Source organism: Dipodomys merriami, unplaced genomic scaffold (assembly GCF_024711535.1).
Source record: "Dipodomys merriami isolate MVZ:Mamm:240054 unplaced genomic scaffold, mDipMer1.0.p SCAF_6, whole genome shotgun sequence".
Classification (NCBI taxonomy): Eukaryota; Metazoa; Chordata; class Mammalia; order Rodentia; family Heteromyidae; genus Dipodomys; species Dipodomys merriami.
Window position 1 is genome coordinate 3,066,003 of NW_027206179.1, and position 20,663 is coordinate 3,086,665.

At 40.4% G+C, this 20,663-nt stretch overlaps 1 pseudogene; it reads right to left on the minus strand.

Moving 5' to 3' along the window:
• Nucleotides 1-3,085: 3,085 nt before the first annotated feature.
• Nucleotides 3,086-20,148, minus strand: LOC138813638 (vomeronasal type-2 receptor 116-like; annotated as a pseudogene).
• Between the last annotated feature and the right edge of the window lie 515 nt (nucleotides 20,149-20,663).

The following is a 20,663-nucleotide window of genomic DNA, read 5'->3' on the forward strand; positions in this document are numbered from 1 at the left end:
AACAAAGAAATAATCTTATAAATGCGTTAGAAACACATGCATGAAAAAAAAAAACGTTAAAATTCATATCTAAGGGTTCATTCTCTTAAAATCACAATATCTGACCTTTTCCGCTTGACTCATACATATACTAGATATTGCAAATAAGGGAAACCATGAGACCTACGTTTCCTTGGGCCTGGCTTACTTCACTTAGAATAATATTTTCCAAGTTTTTCCATTTCCTAAAAAATAAGGCAATGTCATTCTTTCTGATGGAGGCATAGAATTCCATTGTGTATATATAGCACATTTTCTTGATCCATTCATATACTGAGGGGCATCTGGGTTGGTTCCATATCTTAGCTATGGTAAATAATGCTGCAATAAACATAGTTGTGCTGGTAGCTTTAGTGCGGTCTTGTTTGTAAACATTTGGGTAAATGCCCAAAAGTGGGATTGCTGGGTCATAGGGGAGCTCAATGTGAAGTCTTTTGAGGAACTCCATACTGATTTTCAAAGTCGTTGAACAAGTTTACATTCCCACAACATTGAAGTAAGGTTCCCGTCTGTCCACATCCCCTCCAGCATCTGTTGTTGTTAGAGTTCTTGATTTTTGCCATTCTAACTGGAGTGAGGTGGTATCTCAATGTTTTTTTGATTTGCATTTCTTTATGGCTAGGGATGTTGAGCATTTCTTCATGGAATCCATTAACAAAGAGCTGAAGGAAGTCAGGGAGACCACAAAGGGAATGCTGAATGGAAACCAACAGAAGGAATGAGAGTCCAAGGAAACAATAACTAATCAACTAAGTGATCTGAGAATAAACCAAATTAAGAAAGTAAAGAAATTCATACAAGATCTAAAACAGAGCTTCAACCAAGAATTTGAAGGCATCAAAGCTGACCAAGTAGAAGGAAAAGAGATAAAAACAAAGTAGAAAGTCTTGACAGCAGGTTAGACCAGGCAGAATATCAAATCTCAGGGATTGAAGACAGCCTAGATATTATAGAGAAAGAACATACAACCATCCAAGACAAATCCATGAAATATGATAGGTCTATCCAACACTAGTTTTCTTCTTCAATATGACCTCCTTCTCTTCAGCCTTTCAGCTGAACCAAATATCAAACAACCTGATCAGTAGTTGTTCAAAGGGTCTATATTCTCAGAATCCTCCCCTAAGTGTAACATTTTTAGTTAATTATTTATATGTTTATAGTTTAGACTTAAATTCCTGAAACTAGGAAAATCTGCTGTACTGTTACATATATAACACATATTGTTTGTAATAAATATGCAAAGATACAAAATCTCTACTTCAATTCAATTATTCTTCAGTTTGTTCTCATTTCATTCTTCCCTCCAGCATTACAGTGTTAAATCAGTCTTTCTAAATGATTGGTTTGATTTTTGTTATCGCCTGATTTTAAAAAGGTAATGATTTTCTACCACCTGAACTTTTCTTTCTTCAGATCTACAGCTTTTCCTCCAGCTTTTTCCTTGCTGTGGTTTGAATGTGTCTTCTCTAATATGACAGTATTAATAGGTGAGGATTTTCCAATTTGATTAGAAAATGGAGGGACAAAGTGAACAAATGCAGCAGTTGTGGCAAAGAAACTATATAACTTGCGTGTGGGAAAAAATGGGAGAATCTAGGAAAGAGCAAGGAAAGAGGTGACATTGTCCAAAAAGAAATGTATTCTTTACCTGACTTATGTAACTGTAACCCCCCCGCGTATATCCCCTTTATAATAACCATAAACGTTTTGAAGTTGACAAAAAGTAATAAATACCTTTTAAGAATTAGTAAAAATGTAAATACCAAGCATTCCACTCACCTTGTTAACCCTCTTGCTTCTTAGATATTAGTCACACCTAGGGGTCATTATTTCTCATCAGGGATGAGCTATAACTCCCTGCAGATTTCAGGACCTCCTCAATTACCACCTGTGTCTGTCCAACTAAGAGCATCTGGCTCTTCTTGGCCTTCTTTAACTTCTTTCACCTCTGGATTCCCATTTTTTCCCATATAGACTTTCCCTTGCACACTGTCACCAAATGGGCCCTTTTCATTCAGCATGATTGCCAGTAGTGTTTCTAGAGCATTTTGAGAACTATCCTCTAAGTTTTTCATTGACTGCTCTGTTGCCAATTCCAAGTGGGATAGAACAAGCCATAGAAACACAAGATAAATGGCAAGTGAAGGAGCCTCAAGAACAAATAAGCAGGCAACAGATTCTGATTTCTTCAAAGAGCCTTCTGAATGGTTGAATTGTTCCTTTTACTATTTAAAGAACATGACCAGATATTGAGTCTGAGAATGACCTGATGTATTTTTCCCCTCTTTTGGGATCCTTTTCTTTTCGCTATCTATTAATATTGAGGATCCTTAGAGAGTGAGGTGACTAGGCTCAGCTCAGACCATCATGCACTCTGTGCCTTCAAATTCCAGTGAGGAATAATGATCAATAAACAAACTATTCCGCCAGTGGTTCATCTTAAGTCACGTTGATGCCATGACCCTTTGCCAGAAAAAAGTACTCATACAGACTCCCATGGGAAACTGGTGGTGCTTAATACCCTGATCTAGAATTCTGGATGATAGAGAGAGTGGAGGGCGGTGAACAGAAGAGGAGAGGAAGACAGAGGTACGGAGGGGGGAGGAAGAGATATTTCCTATGAAAATACACTCAGTAACATTGCAGAACAGCAAATATTTGAACAGAAATAAACTACTAGCTCAGAAAATATACTCAAGTAACTGTAATCAAAGCATGGAAACTTTCACCAGAATGAATGTTCATATATCAGTGAACTGAGCAATATAGTGATATTTAAGCAGCTTTATAGCCTACATATAGGGAAAGGAAGAATCACAGTAGATTTGTAATCAAAAGGATGATTGATAGCACAAAAGGACGAATACATTGGAGGAACAAAGGATAGCCAGGAGGAAATACAAATTTAGACAGTCTCGTTGGAATCTTGCTCTAACTCTAACATAACCTGCAAAATGAATGAGTTAAAATGGTTTTTGACTGCCAAAAATGTATAGATTTGTCTCAGAACCTCCAAGCATCCTAGACAATATTTATGTCCATCTTAAGATTTATTTCTTTCAGTTGGTCTCTCCCTAAACCTGTGCAGTGAATTTCTCTTAGGTCTTATCAAGAGGATGTAACACTTGGGGGCAAAGATGTAGCTCAGGAGGCCTCCACTGGAGGCCAAGATGAAGAAGACATCCACGGCCACCATGACCTTTCCCTTTGTGCTTTGGTAGACAGGCAGCAAGGTGAGCCACACACAGCAGAACATCAACATGCTGAAGGTGTGAGCATTGAAGGTGTCAGGCAGGTTTCTGACCAGAAAAGGCACAGAGAAGCTGGCCAGGGCCAGGGCACCCAGGTATCCCAGGACACAGTAGAAAGCTGTGAGGGAGCCCTTGTTGCACAGGATGAAGATGTGGCCATGTTCAGAGTGTGCATCTATGTCCACAAAAGGAGGAGAGATTCCCAGCCAGAGACCATAGAGAGTCACTTAGATGAGGGTGCAGATGGGGATGATGAGGTTAGGAGCCCTGGACACCAGCCATGGTCTCACACTTTTTTCTGGAGCAGTAAGTGTGAAGGCCAGAACCACAGTGATGGTCTTGGCCAGGACCTTGGAGACAGCCACAGTGAAGATCACTGCGAATATGGTGTGCTGGAGAATGCAGGTGGCTGTGTTGGGACAGACAAGTTAGAGCAAGGAGCAGAGGAAGCAGCAGGTGAGGGGGATGAGTAGGATGAAGCCTAGGGCCCGGTTATTGGCCTTGTCAATAGGGGTGTCTTGGTGCTTGATAAACACCCAAGAACAGCAGCTGCAGACCAGAGCCGTGCCCAAGGGGTCTTCATATGCAAGGAATATCTCAGTTTTCATGAGTCAGTGGTTTCTCTGGGTGTTGGCAAACTGATGATCTGCACACCTGACACATTGTTCCATGTCTGGTGAAGAGTGAGAATCACTACTAGTCTGGGTTCCATATTTCTCTTTCCTCACATCCTCCTCTACTCAAGCTTCTCGTTTTCCCTGATTCACCAGTTGACCTGTCTTGCTCTCAATACCAACTAGTATAATTCTCTATATCAAAATATATTCATGTGGATTCTCTTTCTTTCACACATTTCTTTTTCTTTCCTTCTTCCCTTTCTCTTTTTTCTGTTTATTTCCCTTCTTTCCTTCCTTGCCTCCCTCACTCCCTCCCATCTTTGCCCCTCTCTCTTTCTTTCTCTCTCTCTTTCTTTCTCTCTTTTTCTTACTTTCTTTCTCTCTTTCTCTCTTTCTCTCTTTCTCTTGTTCTTTCTTTCTTTCTTTCTTTCTTTCTTTCTTTCTTTCTTTCTTTCTTTCTTTCTTTCTTTCTTTCTTTCTTTCTTTCTCCCTCCACCTCCCTTCCTTCCTTCCTTCCTTCCTTCCTTCCTTCCTTCCTTCCTTCCTTCCTTCTTTCTTTCTCTCTTTCTTTCTCTCTTTCTATCTCTCTTTCTTTCTCTCTTTCTCTCTTTCTTTCTCTCTTTCTTTCTCTCTTTCTTTCTCTCTTTCTTTCTCTCTATCTTTCTTTCTTTCTTTCTTTCTTTCTTTCTTTCTTTCTTTCTTTCTTTCTTTCTTTCTTTCTTTCTTTCTTTCTTTCTTTCTTCCTTTCTTTCTTCCTTTCTTTCATCTGTCATTCATCCAGTACTTGAACTCTGCCCCTAGGAATTTTTCCAGAGTATTCATGCTCAAAACTACCACTCTACCATTTGAATTCCAGTTCTTTTGGTGCTTAATTGTGGAAAAGATTTTTACTGAGTTTCCTGCCCATCATTGCATCATTGCATCCTCAAATCTCAATTGCCTGATTTGCTTTGATTACAGGTGTAATACATAATTACCTAGCTATACTGCTACATTCTTGACTGGTCATACAACTCTGGCTCTCTCCTACTCATTCAAAAAATAATGGAAAATATAAAATCAGCCCAAGCACTTCAATTTAAAAAGAAGGTTTAATACAAAATTCAACCTACTACTAACCCTAAACACAAACTTTCTGAGCATTTGATCTATGGGAGGATGAGTTGGGGAGTTTGGAAGGAAGGGATGGAGAAAAATAAAGGAGGAGGCAACAATACTCAATAAGAAATGTATTCATTTCTTACCTATTTAAATGTAACCCCTCTGTACAGGATTTTAACAATCAAATGTATTAAAAAAGAACAATGCTCCTTCACTGATATGAGAGGATCTCAGAACGATCAGCTTGAGGAGGGAGAAGAGACACAAAATGGAGATGGTGAACTACTTCTAAATCAATGATATTTGCATAATTGTTAGTCAACCTAGTGCCATTGTCAGATATGGAGTGATCATAACAAAAAAAACCCCAAAACACCCAAAGCCCCTTGTGTTACTAGGTATGCTAAATAGAAAATAACATTTAATTAGGAAAGAGTGGCAATGAGCATTCACAAATGAAAGTCTGCGTTATATCCACAATTCCATTTAGATTTGAATGTCATTTCAAACATCAACAACTAATCCTTGATATTTTCTTTTTATATATTTTCTTTAAATACAAAATCATGTGACTGAGGAGAGGTGAACAGGGTATTGTAATGGAGGGGCAGTGGGTTGTTTCTTCTAAGGAGAAGTATGGTTAACGGTAGTCATAGAACTTTGGGTGAAGGTGCATGTGTGTTCCTGCTGTTTTACTGTATATCACTGCAATGGTTTTGATGGACTGAAGGTTAAGAAGGAGAATTGGGGAATTTCTCTATAAGTCACAGACTCACCTGTCTTATTAGAAATCTCATTCTTTGGGCAAAGAATTCAGTCAAAGCAACAGGTAGCATTTCCCTCCAGAGAGGCCTTCATGAATCCAGGACCACAGCTCTCAGTGGAGACAGATTGAGGAGTCTGGGTACATTCACATGAAGGGTAGTGACTATTCATCCTTTTATCTGACATCCCAGACACTCCAGTACTTTAGGGAAAAAGATCATCAAAACACAAAATCTTTAAATACATATAAGCAATGAATGTGATTGAGCCTTCTTACAGTTTCATGTAACATTTCCTGTAGTATATATGGGCCTCGACATCCAGCCCCTCATGCTATCAGGAAGTTATGGAGCCTTGAAGAGGTGGGTGTTAATTCTAGGAAATTAGGAAATGGGAATTAATCCTGCATCCCGTTCTTGTATTCAGGTGATGATGTGTTTTTTCTCATGAGATGAAAATCACTCAGGGAAACTTCAAATCCACACTCTAATGCATGGCTCAGTGCTTTGAAGGTGCTGTACACAGGGTTATTAACATCTCTCTTTCTTGACATCCCAGCTGCCATGAGGTGGGTGAACTTCACTGGCAGATGCTCCTTTCATTACAACCTGTGTCAACACAGATCCAAAAGCAACAATCTACCCAACCATGGTCTGAAATCTCCAGGCAGAAGCAAAGCAAGCCCTTCTGCCTTCTCATTTGATTCCCTCAAGTATTTGGTCACAGTGTTTGAAAGATGATTCACAGGTGGCATGTAGCTTTTATGATATTCACTATGAAAACACAGAACAACATATTGATAATGAAATGTTCCCCTATTCCCTCCAAGAATCTGTTAGTAAGAAACTTCCAGAAACAGGAAGTGGTGAAAAGTATACGAGTGAACCATAGTTTTATTGAACAAACTTTAAAAAAGGGTAAGCTTATTGCTTATTTATACATAGATCATGCCATTATGGTTAGAAACAACCAACTCTGGGGAAGAAATAAGGATGTGGTGACACTGTCTACAAGCATTGTGATTATAACCTGCCTTAGGAAATTGTAAGCTCTTTATACTACTACTTTCTAAAACAATACATTTTTTTTAAAAGGAGAGAGTAAATAAAGTACAAATGACTCACGTTGGTGATTCCTATGGGCCACTCTATTAGATTTTCAAACAAAATCAGTTGTTGACCATGTGGTCTAGATGGAGAAAACTCGCCAACTTTCACCCTTTGTCCCAGACCTTCTGGAAAATTCCAAAAGCTCTTAATGTCATACTCTGCCTCCAATTTCCTTTCCTCATTCAAAACCACTTGGTCTCCAACAGGATTGGTAAATTGGTCTTCTTCAAAAGAGGATGCAGCTAAAAGGGACACAGTATAGTATGGTGATGTGCTTCCCAGTGTTATCACAGAACCCCAGAACAATGGATTACTCTTCATTCCCATCCCCTGATTCACACACACCACAGGAATCCAACCAACTGTATGAAATGCAGGCCCACAGTAGACTAAATTGTTACCAAGTTCTAAAATCTGGGTATCCAGGATGGGATGCAGAAACTCAATTTCAAGGGAGTGCGACTCTAGCCACATCCAACAAAATAATGAATTATCATATGACAGACCTCAACGACTCTCTAAATTGCATTTCCATCACTTATTTTATGATTGTGATCAGAGAGTCAGTCTGAAATAAGGTGAATAATAAACTAAGTAGATTAGTAAAATATTTATGACAAATATGAAAGACTACCTTAAGCAAGACTTAGTTCCTTTTGGTGTGTGTGTGTGTGTGTGTGTGTGTGTGTGTGTGTGTGTGTGTGTGTCTGTGTGTCTGTGTGTGTATTCTGTGACTCAAACTCAGGGCTTAGGCACTCAAATTGACATGGTTTTATTATCTTTTCAAAGTATGTATTCTACCCATTGAGCCACAGCTCCACTTCTGGCTTTTTGATAGTTAATTGTAGTCAGGAGTAAGTCACAAGTGTGAGCCACTTGTGTCCAGACAATATTAGGTTTTCAAGGATTTTCACCTTGATCTGTTATTTTAAAAAGTTACAAGGGGTCTGGGAAGTCGGCTCAGTGGTTGAGGGCTTGCCTTGCATACTTGAGGCCCTGGGTGCAATTCCTCAGCACCACATAAGGAAAAAAAAATGAATAAAAATAAAAAAATAAAAAGTTACAACTACAACGTGTATATATTGAAAAGGGGATGGTTTTTCCACACATAGTGATGATGAGGACAGAAGACACAGCTCTTCCTTTTCATGGATGCAGCATTCTTCAAGAACATTGTCTTCACAGCTCTACATTCATTCATGTAGAGCATGACAGGCACAATGTTTCTTGTATTTTCCAAAATGGAACCAGATGACCTCTTTCTATCTGCTATGAAAGCTTCTATAGAAAGTCTCTATTCCTAGAATAGGTCACGCAAAAGCAAAGCAATTACCTGTGAAGAGAGAAGTGACCTTGGTTGACCATTGTGCACTGGTGGCTCTTCCATGTGATGAAGAAACATCTGTTGGAGGGTGTGGGCGAAGACATAAACAGCGTTATAGATGTTGTAACTCTCATCTGACATGGTCATGTCAAAAATGTGCCTCAGCAACCAATGCAGTGTGGCATTGTATGAACAGTGCCCCAAGTCTCTGCAGGCAGACTTAATCAGGATGCAATAAACAGACTGAACCCATGACCTAGGAAGGGAATTATTTCCTAAGTCATTTGACAACGTATCAGTCAGAATAAAATTGGTGAACAGAGAAGTGTTTCTATGATGATGAGAGAAGGTGAGAGATGCATGAAAGAGGGGATCTGAAAATATCTTTTTCCAATGGTGACATCATCATAGGGAGTTCATGACCCAGACTTTCCTTGTAATTAAAATGCGCCCATATTTAACAATAAAGCTTAGTAGAAATTTACTGTCCCCATAAATGATAATCGCATTGGTTGATGAGTCCATTAGCTGGCGATACTTCCATAGATCATCTGAGTAATCTGTAAAGGCATTTTAAGGGATCATATTCTCAAAAGCAAAACAGACTCTACTCTTGCCCATCTCTTCTCTCAATTCTGAGAGGAACCACACACCATATTTTATCTTCAGTGATGAACAGTCCAACCCAGGTCCAGCCGAAATGAACCATCAAAGAGACCATGGCCAGGGCTAGATATGAGTCTTTGGCTGCCATCTGATAGACAGTCACAAACTTTCCATGGTCATTCAGGAGAGAATGAAAAGTCCCAAAAGTAAACTACAGGGAAAAATAGACACAACCCCAGGAAGAGGATGGTAATAGGCAAGTCTCAGTCCTGATGTAATCTAAACAACAACTGGCAAGGGTGGGAGCAAAAGTTTGCTTATCCCATTTGCAAAGTCATCTTCCATGTTCCAAGCACTTTGTATACATGTATGGATAAGGCTCAGAGCTTTGGGTCATCCTGTCCTCTCTTAAAACCTCTCCTTTTATTTAGAGCATAGAAAATGTGTATGTTCCATCCACTTTTGGAGTCATTTCCCTGTGAGATTATGCATTTGGAAGGATTGGTGATAATACCTCTTCAGCCTGTCCAGGACAGAGTCCATGTGGACATAGCTTCACATCTGCCCACCTCTCCCACCCTCACCTGTGGAAGTTTGTAGAGGTCCAGCAGTTTTCTGATTGGAACAGATGTGCTTGAGGTTCCTGTGAGTACTGCTAAAACTTTGCTGGCTCTTCTGCAGGTATAATTGGGGCTGTTTTTATTTTTCCCAGACAGCCAGATGAGAGTCTCCTCTAACAGATCAGTACCTGAGTAATGTGCACTATAGATCTCAAACCCTAGAGTCATGTTGGGTAGCAGATGGGGATTCTTGTTGATTTCCTCCACAGCCAGCAGCAGGGTGAGAAGCAATTGGTATTTCTTTAAGTTGATCCTGCACAAAGGTCACAAATTTTGGGTAGCTATATGCATTTCACAAATGATTAACTACAAATCTCATGACTTTATTGAATCAAATGCTTATCTCTACCCACAGTAGTATGTGTAGTTCCTATCTTCCACTAGGATGGAATTCTAATTCGGAGTCTAAGAATTGAGTGAGCTCTTAAACAGGACTTGATCAGCATACATGAGGTGACTGTTCTTCTGAGATTGTAGAGAGGAGGGCCGGATGAGCAAAGTGGTTTTTCCTCTCTTGCACATATGGCTATGTGAAAAACACTGCTGTCTATTGGGACACAGGGGCATGCCCAGCTCACATCCCAAGTCATTAAGTACATTGAATTACCTGTACACATATATAAAAATTCTTAAGAAATACAATTCAAATTGGGAGCAGATTGTCCACCTGATTTTGACCAATATGAGCAGAGAGACAGTGGCTGCTGTCTCAGGAGTAAATAGGAAACAGGCTGCCTTGTCTCTGTGCTCTCTTTCCTAACTTTCCCGATGGTGCACCCTTCTGCAAAGAAGTGAATCTTACCTTGTAAGGAAATTAAAGAAAACAAAGAAATTCAATTCATGTCATGTGGTAGAGACTTAGAGAATGCCATCATTCAAGGGGATTCGCCAGAAGCAGTGCAAGATGGAAACTGAGGGAGAGAGAACCTGAAGCTTTCCTCACCCAGCAAAAAAGAGATGAAAGTCATGGGGTTTGGATTGCAGAGTTCTTCTCTAGTGGAACAAAACAACAGAAAAAGTTGTGTGAGAAAAGGACTAAAGAAGCGATCTCCATGTTCCTCCCATACAACAGCATTAGTAGCTCATTATGAACAGAAACTCTCCAACATTGCCGGGAGGGAGAGAATTAAAGTTCAATGTTAGCACCATCCCTGTATCCTCGACCAGTGCTTGAGAAGTGGTTATAGACTCTACTCTTGTGTCTAGACCTTTAGATTGTGCCTCTGGAACTAGTTTAGGACAGAAAAGGAAGACACTGCCACAACCTCCCTCCTCCTATCTTGTGAATGACAACAGGTACAGAATACAACCCCCTAGTGAAGAAGGCATAAGAGTGGGTCAGGGTTTTTCTTATAACCCTGTGTCAGGCATGTCATGTTTGGACCAATAATCCAGAATAAACTAGAGGCACTCTTGGTCATGGCACCCCAGCTTCCATTGGAATCTTTCAGGACGTGTTGGAAGGTCCCTGAGGCAGAACCAAATGCCATTCCATCAGTTTCCACCATGGTTGAAGTAGGGTGACACCTGTCTTCCTGCTTAGCCTTGTGAAGCCACTGTTGCTATGTGACTGTATTGATATCTGGCTCAGTCCTAGTCTTGTTGCACATTGAAGAATCTCAAGGACCATTGCCCTAGAAAGATAGTGCTCAACATGAGACCAGGCAGAAACTTATGTTGCTCTAGGAAACTAATGTGCACTGGTCTATAGCACCATAAGCTGGAGTGTGGGCCACATGACAGTTTGGCTTTCTGGATGGGAGATTGAGCTTGAGTGTATGGCGGTGTTCACCAAGATGGCCCTGTGGCTTCCTTCGTTTTGTTTTTTGTTTTTTGTTTTTTGTTTTATTTTGTCAGTTGTAGTGCTTGAACTCTAGGCCATGGATCTGTCCCTGAATTCTTCAGTTCAAGGCTAGTGCTCTACCACTTGAGCCACAGTGCCACTTCTGGTTTTCTGATGTTTTATTTGGAGATAAAAATCTCAGGGAATTTCCTTCCTGGGATGGCTTTGAACCCTGGTACTCAAATCTCAGCTTCCTAAGTAGCTATGATTACAGGCATCAGCCACCCGTGCCAAGCTGTCTTCCTTTACAAACTTTACCAAGCTGCTGTGACACAGCATGGTTCTCCATTCTAATTCCCAGGGGTTGGACAGGGAATTAAGATTGTGATCTTGTCCCAGAGCTTAGTGTGGGACATGTGATAGCACTAGAACTTTGCCATGACCCCATAGCCAGGGCAGCCTATGGCAGAACTCTATAATCATCTCAGTACCTGTGAGTCATCTCCCACCAGACAGTAAGAATTCTATTCTAGCTACCACTAATTGTGTATGGTTGTGGCCATCTTGGCCCATGAATTCACCTCAACCACATTCAACCTGAGTCAATCTTAGTGCTCACCTAGCACTGTATTGGTCTTGATTGTAGTGGACTTAGAATGTTGTACTCAGGCAGGATAGGGTATGGAAAATGAGGCCTGGTAATGCATGCCAGGAATTCAAAAACTCAAGCTTAAAGCTTGTCCATCTACTTCCCTTAATGTTAAGGGAATGAAGTCATATAGGGAAAAATGGAGTAGAATAGAGAGTGAAAAATGTGGTTTGGGAAGCTCACAGTAAATAGAGTGGTATTCATCCATCTACATATCTTAAGATAAAGGGATCAAAGTCATTGAGCACAAAAAGAAGCTGGATAAATTATGGGAAAAAAAAACGAGTCCTAGTGAAGGCAACTCAGAAACATGTGAGAGATGACAGGTTGCATTCCTTCCTGAGAGATGCATTTCTCATCATATGAATTAGCAGTTGTCTTGTTGTGTGTATGCCTTCCACCAAGATGTTCCCCTAAATTTTAGCAACATCCTACCCCAAATATAGACAACAGCATACCTTCCTTCCCTCAAGGATAATCATCTGGAAAGAATTGCCAAAACATACAGAAACTCAGAAAGTGTAACATCAGAAGTGATTAGTGCAAAGATGACAAACCTATGTTTGTGTAATTTTTCATTCAGACCTTCTGCCTTTACTACCTGGGTACCCCTGGCAGCCCAAGAGCTGTGTGCCTCTCCTCAGTTAGAGTGTGTCTTTGCCTTTCTGTTTCCTGTTTGTCTACCTGCTTGTTTGTTTGCTTCCTTACTCAGTAAAACTCTGCCACTTGTTCTTACTGTTGTGACTTGTCTAGAATTTCTTCTTCTGCGATCAAAGTCCAGGATCCAAAGTGAAGAGTCCCTACTTTTAGAGGGAAACTTCATTAACCTTCATCTGTTTTGGTGACCCTGCTGGTTTGTCTTCCAGGTATAATAGAATTCTGGTGTCCACCGCTGTGGCTAAGGCCTGGTCTAGCAAACAGGTCTTGCCACTGCTAGGCAGAATCCATGCATAAGGCCATTCCCTGTGGACGAGTCATATGTTCCCCCTGTGCACACAAGAGGAGGAATACTTGGACCCACGACTCATTAGAGTTCTCTCGAAGTTTTTAGAACCACAGAGTATTTGTCACCAAAATTGCCTTTGGTTTTCTCTGGTACTGAACTGGTTTATCACCTCACAGCTGACTTCCCTCAAGGCCTGTGCTCCTTCTAGTGGGACATTGTGCAAGTCACTACAGACTCAGGAACACTGAAGCCTGCCTGGAATTTCTGGAAAGACAGGCAAAAAGCCAGACCACTGGTGTAAATCCGAGACAGTTCAAAGGCCAGATTGTAGCTCATGCCAATATGAATGAAGAATGTTCCAGAACAATGAGTTCTCCTAGCATTCATTGTAATCATTTTGGGGAAATTCTCATAGAATCTCAACTCTCATGGATGTTTGCTGATGTCCTTGTGTACAATTTAACTCTCAGGCTTGTCAGCTAGAATGTGAGTAATATTAAATATGAATAGGAACTGGTGGCTAAGGCCTGTAATTATAACTACTAAGGAGGCTGATATAGGAGAATTATGTTTTGTAGTCACTTTGGACAGGAATGTCTGTGACAGTCTTATGTGAAAGCAACTCCACAGAAAATGGTGCACAGCTGTGGGTCAAGTGGTCGAGTGCCAGCCATGAGAGAAAAAATGCTAAGGGAGAGCCATCAGTACTATAGATGACGCCTGAGTATCAGAGTATGTGTGAACATACACGCACACACACACACACACACACACACACACACACACACACACACACACAGCTCAAATAGAGAATGGACAGAGAAGAGGATAGCTCTGACATCTCCCACCTCCCATGAGGTATGTTTCTAATGCTGGGTTTACACATGAGCCCCATCTTTCTCACTCACATCCTCACTAGGTTCAGTTGGCTTCAATATCCTTCACATACCTCTCATTCAATAAAGTATTCCTCTCCTAAACCAACCCCAAACAGGGTGTTTCCACGCAACTTGTCTGAGAAGATTCATCCATGACTTCCCTAGTTTACAGAGAATTCTATAGATCTGGGTCAAATGCCTGAATGAAAGTGTGTATAAAACATATGAAAAAGCCAAGCATCTTTGCTGAGGCCTGTCATTCTAGTTACTCAGGAGGGTGAGATCTGAGTATCAGGGTTCAGAGCCAGCCAAGGCATTAGAGTTTATGAGAATCTTATCTCTAATAAACCACCAAAAAATTGGAAGTGGCACTATGGCGCAAGCAGTAGAGCACTTGCCTTAAGTGCTGAATAGCACAGAGGCAGCATCGAAGCCCAGAGTTGAAGCCTCATTACTGACAATATATGAAAAAAACATTCAAATCAAGTTTAAGAAGTTATGAGCAGGGAAAAATAAATAAGCCTGGAAAGATGTTGGAGGACAAGGAATGGGAGCAGAGCTTCTGGGAATGACATTGGACACAGGCCAAGACATGGACATCAGGGCAGACATTTGCTTACATTAGTTAAGGGGAAAAAATCAAACGTGTCTTGATTCTCTTATTACTGCTCTGACCAGCAGCTCCCCATTCCCAGAGCTTTGCTGACATGAAATAGCCCCAGAAGCAGACACTGCATGTCTATCTTAACAAAGGTTGCTATGAAGGATGTCCAAACATTGGTCCTGTTTTGAAAAGTGTAAAGTACAGAATTGATTGAAGATTCCCTGGCCTTTGCACTATGAATGGGGACATTGCTCTTTAGTGTCTTTGTATGGACTCTTGGTCACCCCAGTGACCCTGAGCAACAGTAATGAGTGGAGGAGTCAAAGTGATGGTGGGGTGGTAGGGACATTTCTGGAAAGGAGAGTGGAATGGAAGACAGACAGAAAACTCTGTACCCTTGGATGAAAGAAAAATATTCATCAGGAAAATCTGAAATGAAGTAGAGCTGTTGTAGTGAGGGCAGTGTAGAAGATGCAGAGCACATCAATGATCGTGTCCAAACTTCCCCCACCTCTGACTGTAACCCAAAGGGAAAATTCAAAATTTAAGGAAACCCAAGAAATCACTTACTGAATGTTCTGTTGCTGCAGGGTAGGGTCATTAAAGCTTTGAACGAAGAATTCCCAAGAATAGAGGGGGTAAAATCCGCAATGACCACATCTCCCCTGCTGTGTACCACAGATTTCTCTGTGCAAATCCGTCTGCAGTCTTCAGAGGAACTGACCAGGTGTGGATGCTGGAGGAGAAGCAGTGTCAGAGCCACAGGGAACCTTGTTGCTGCTTTGACCTGAAGCTGTGATTCTGGATGCAGACTCTGATTTCTGTGTCAGGTAGGTGTCTAAATGGATCTTCAGTTTTTGTGGCTTCTTGTTACCTGGAAGGCATCCACTGTCCTAGAGGAATACAGAACCCATTCCGCCCTCTGGCTCTGCATCTGGTTTTCAGCTTCAAGGTCAAAACAAAAGTTAGAAAACATGTGTACAATCTTCCTCTCCACTTCCTCAGGACCGTGATTTCATCCAAGACTGTAGATAATGAAACTCCAGGGATGAATTCCTTTCTTATTGAGTTGTTCATAAATTTGTTTGAAAGCAAAAAGTTGAACAGAAAACAGCTCACAAAATCAAGTGTCACTAGGGATGATCAGAATGTATAAAACCAGAAGATGCCATGTGAAGGTCAAATGGTCATAGAGTGCCATGGCCAGAAAAGGCCCAATCAGAGTTATTGGAGTACTGTCAAACATAAGGATGGACAGCCTCACATCCAGGGCCAAGTGAGCCACAGAAATTTGCTGAAATGAACCATTCAGGTTTCCATACCAACTGCACATGCATAAGTATCCAGAAGTGGTTAATGCATTTATTTACTGCTGCTGGTGTTACCAACAGTATCCCTGAATTTCACTATTACAGATCAATACTTCAAGGCCAATGCACATATCCAATTGGATATTTGCACTCTGAACCTTGAACTTCTTCAGTGCTTGCATGTCCTTGACCATCAGACTGTACCTATCAATGTATTGTGGTGGTCCACTGTTAGACAGAGATGTTCTATGATCTGTGACTTTATGGGAACATAACAGGCTTCCCCATTGAGGATCCTGGTTAGCTGTGGGTGTATGAATGGGTCTTGCTCTGCTGTGTCCCCATCATGTCAGAGTGCTCGGGGAATTCTTGTTACCACTTGTACAACTGTGTGGTGCCAGCTCTGTCCATGTCTCCCTATCTGTCTTCTCTATTAGTTCCTCATAATAGTGAAACCAAGGTCACCACATAGGGTTCTGTCTGCACAGAGTACACCATGGTGGCTGGTTCGGGGAACTGGCTGCATATATTTATAAGGAAGGGCTTGGCAAATGTAAGTTGTAAAAGTAAGAATGCAAATGCTATTTGATGTTGGTAGCCAGCAAGATCTTACAAGAGCATCAGTGCTGCGGCCCAGCCTGACTTAGGTTCTGAAGTAAAAATCTTTATTGCTTCTATACCCAAGATGACCAGTATGAGCCACCTGTGGCTGGCTCAGAAGAGAAACATTTATCCTGTTCTCTTCATCTATTACTCTATTTCTGTTAAATCTGTCCAAGAGAACACGCCCTCCCCACTTCCTCTTCACCTGCCTGAAACCAGTCATCACCTGTCAGTCACCTGACTGTGATTCAGTAAAGGACCCCACACTCCTTGGTGACTTCTTCATCCACCCTGGTCACACCTCCATAGGACAGTGAGAAGTTCCCCAGACTCTGTGGTCATTTCCACATCCGCTGTGGTCCTGGCTCAGCACAAATCCCCTTCTCTCTCTTTCTCTTTTACTCTTTTTCCTTTTCCTCTGTCTTTTCCATGCTTCTCCATCTCCTGTATGTGAGCAGTTTGCGTTTTTTGCCTTAACCATTTTCAGGTTTCCTTGCTGGTGAAGCTAACAATTTCTACTTCATTGTCATTGATATCTACTCTAGTACTCTAAGCCTACTTCTCCCTACATTTCAAAAATGAGAGAAAACTTGGGGATCTGGGTTGGGTGTTAATGCATCTCTGTCTGTCTTTCTGTCTTTCTGTCTGTCTGTCCGTCTGTCTGTCTGTGTGTATTTTAAATGTGTTGTACAGACGAGTTTCGATTATGTAAGTCAGGTAATGAGTATATTTATGTTTTTATAATGTTACCCAGTTTTTCTGTCTCTCCCCCATCCACAAGTTGTATGCTTCATTTTTCACATGGTGTCCAGTATATACCACTGCTGCATTTGTCAGTGTGATTAACTGAACACGAAGATCTCCACTTTCTCCCGTATTTCTGACTCAAACATATAATTGCATGCTCAAGACACCATTATGTCTGTATTACTCAATTCACTTTTTCCATTCATGTGTTGATTGGAATGGAGCCTGCTTCTGAAACTAGGCACTCATCATATGTAAACATAAACATAACAAACACCAATATTTGTTTGTGTGTAATGGGCATATAATATTTTATCTTTTGTCATATTATGTTACCAACGGTGTTATAACATTCCTTTTGGCAATATCTTCAATAGCGTCTGTTATTATTAAATTTCTTTTCTTTTTTATATTTTATCACATTTTTTCTATTTTTTTATTTTAAAACTTTTTTTATTCTGAAAATACCATACAGGTGGGTTACAATTACATGGGTATGCTACTACATATCTACCTTCCTTCTTTCCTTCCTTCCTTCCTTCCTTCCTTCCTTCCTTCCTTCCTTCCTTCCTTCCTTCTTTCCTTCTTTCCTTCCTTCCTTCTTTCCTTCTTTCTTTCCTTCTTTCTTTGTATTATTTTTTATTGTGAAAAAACCATACAGAAGGGTTACAATTACATGTGCAAGATCGTGAGTACATTTCTTATCAAGCATTGTTGCCTCCTCCTTTGTTTCCCCTTGCCATTCTTTCCCCTTTCCACCCCACACTCCACTGCCAATGTTGCAAAGTTCGTTTTTCCACATAATCTCTTGTACATCTCATTGTTGCAATGCGTCCACCTGTAACTCTATTTAAGCAAATTGGTTTTTGCTTTACCCTCCACAAATTATACCAACATCAAATACAGTGAAAGCAGGATTATACCATGGGGGAGGTATATACAAAGTAACCAAGGAATCATCTATAAATATGTTGGAAACAATCACAAGAAAGAAAAAAAAACATTGAATTATTAAATTAAACATTATCTTGGGGTTAGTTTCGCCTAACATCAACTTGTCTGACAGTTTCTGTTTGTCTCAGACATGTACTAGTTATTGCAAAGAAGGGAAACCTTGGGACCTGTGTCTCTTTGGGACTGTCTTCACTTAATATAATTTTTCCAAGTCTTTCCATTTCCTAATAAAGGGGGCAATGCCATTTTTTCTGTTGGAGGAATAGAATTCCATTGTGTATGTATACCACAGTTTCTTTATCCATTCATCTACTGAGGGGCATCTGGGTTGGTTCCATATCTTAGCTATGGTACATAATGCTGCAATAATCATAGTTGTGTTGGTAGCTTTAGTATGGTCTTGTTTGTGATCATTTGGGTAAATGCCCAAAAGTGGAATTGCTGAGTCATAGAGGAGTTCTATATGGAGGAACCTAAATACTACTTTCCAAAGTGGTTGAACAAGTTTACACTCTCACCAACAATGCAGAAAACTGCCCTTCTGTCCACATCCCCTCCAGCATCTGTTGTTATTAGAGTTCTTGATTATAGCCATTCTAACTGGGGTGAGGTGGTCTCTCAATGTTGTTTTGATTTGCATTTCTTTTATGGCTAGGGAGGATGAGCTTGTCTTCATTTGTCTATTGACCAGACATCTTTCCTGTTCACAGAAGTTTCTCTTTAAGTTCTTAGCCCACTTATTTATTGGGCAGTTGTTTCTTTGAGGATTTGTTGTTGGGGAATTTAAGTTTTTGAGTTCCAGGTATATTTTAGATATGAGACGCTTGTCCGTTGTATGGCTAGTTATGATCTTCTCCCAATCCTTGGGCTTTCTATTGATCTTTCTAGCTATGTCCTTTGCTATGCAGAAGCTCTGCAATTTCATGCAATCCCATTTGTCCAACCTTTCATTGAACAGAGAGGTGTTTGGGAGTTACTGCCATGTTATCCATCTTCTTGGGTGCTGGGGCAACTGGGTTCTTCCTATGGTTCTTGAATTCTCCATTTGGGTCAGTTTCTTGGCCTTTATTGTGGTCTTCTTGGTTTTCTATATGTAGGACATCTTTAAGTATCTTTTGTAGAGCTTGTTTGGTGGAGATATATTGTTTCAGTTTTTCTTTGCTATGGAAGGTTTTATTTGATCTTTGGTTATGAGGGAGAGTTTAGCTGGGTTCAGTATTCTTGCTTGATAGTTGTCTGTATTTAGGGAGTGGTATATGACCTTCTATGCTCTTCTTGCTTTAATTATCTCTGCTGAGAAATCAGAGGTGAATCTAATTGTTTTCCCTTTATATGTGATTGATCTTTTCTCCTTGACTGCTTTAAGGAACTTTTCCTTGATCCTGTGCAGATTATAATGTGACAGTGGGATGTCCTGTTCTGCTGTGGTCTATTTGGGGTTCTAAAAGCTTCTTGTATCTGAATAGGCCTATCTTTTTGCATGTTTGGGAAATTTTATACTGGGATCCTGTTAACCAAATTTCCTAGATTAGGTACCTCTAGGTGCTCCTCTGCATCCATTATGCTTAGATTAGGCCTTCTGATGGTGTCTTCCAAATGTTGAATAGATCTGTCATATTGCTTGGATTTGACTATGATAGGTATATATTCTTTCTTTATAATATGTAGGCTGTCTTCAATCCCTGAGATTCAATCTTCTGCATGGTCTTACCAACTGTCAAGGCTTCCTACTTTGTTTTTTTATTTCTTTTCGTTCTAATTGATTGGCTTTGATGACTTCAAATTCTTAGTTGGAACTTTGTTTTAGATCTTGTAGGAACTTCTTTATTTCCTCAATTTGGTGTTCAGTATTTATTCTCAAATCACTTAGTTGAATGGTTATGCTTTCCTTGGACTCCCATTCCTTCTATTGGGCTCCATTCAGCATTCCCTTTGTAGTCTCCCTGACTTCTTACAGCTATCTGTTTATGGATTTCATGAATGTCTCTATTGATCTTTGTCTATTCTCATCCCACTCTTGCAATTCCTGTATTACTCTTTAATTAGCTTCCTCACGTTCACCCAATTCCTGTAGTTTTCTTTGAGTGTTCTGAGCCTGCTCACATAATTCCTGTATTAATCTTTGAGTAGCTTCTTCACGCTCATCAGATTCTTCTATTGATCTTTGGTTTGCCTCCTCTTGCTCCCTATCATGCTCACACTGAGTCCCTTGCAGGTTTTCAATCTTTTCATTCATCATGTTAGCAGTAGCGTTTGTAGAGCTTTTTGGTAACTCTCCTCTGGATTATTCATTATCTGTTCTGTCACCTGATTATCATGAGTGGGATTTGAGATACCCAGACTTGCCATTTTCATTGTGTTTGTCTGGCTTGTTCTGCCAATTTGGTATGAAAGTAACACCAATTTTGTGCTAGAACACTATTTTAAGTCAAGCACCAACAAAATCCTGTACTTGCACAGTCAAAAGGTTGCAGATACAATCTAGCAATTAAGTCACACAAAAAGAAGGGAAAAAAAGAAAATATTAAGAAAAAAATGACCAAAATGTCAAGAGATTAAAAAAAGCACACACACACCCATATACCGAAAATAAAAATTATAAGAGGAAAAAGGTATTAAAATATTGTTTATTTTTTAAAAATTAAATAAAAGGTCCAAGAAACAGTTCCTTATTTTTTGGGGGGAGGGGGGAAGGTAATGGGAAGATCCTGCACATGGTTTGGCGCCTCTGGGGGAAGATGGGGCTTAGGGTCC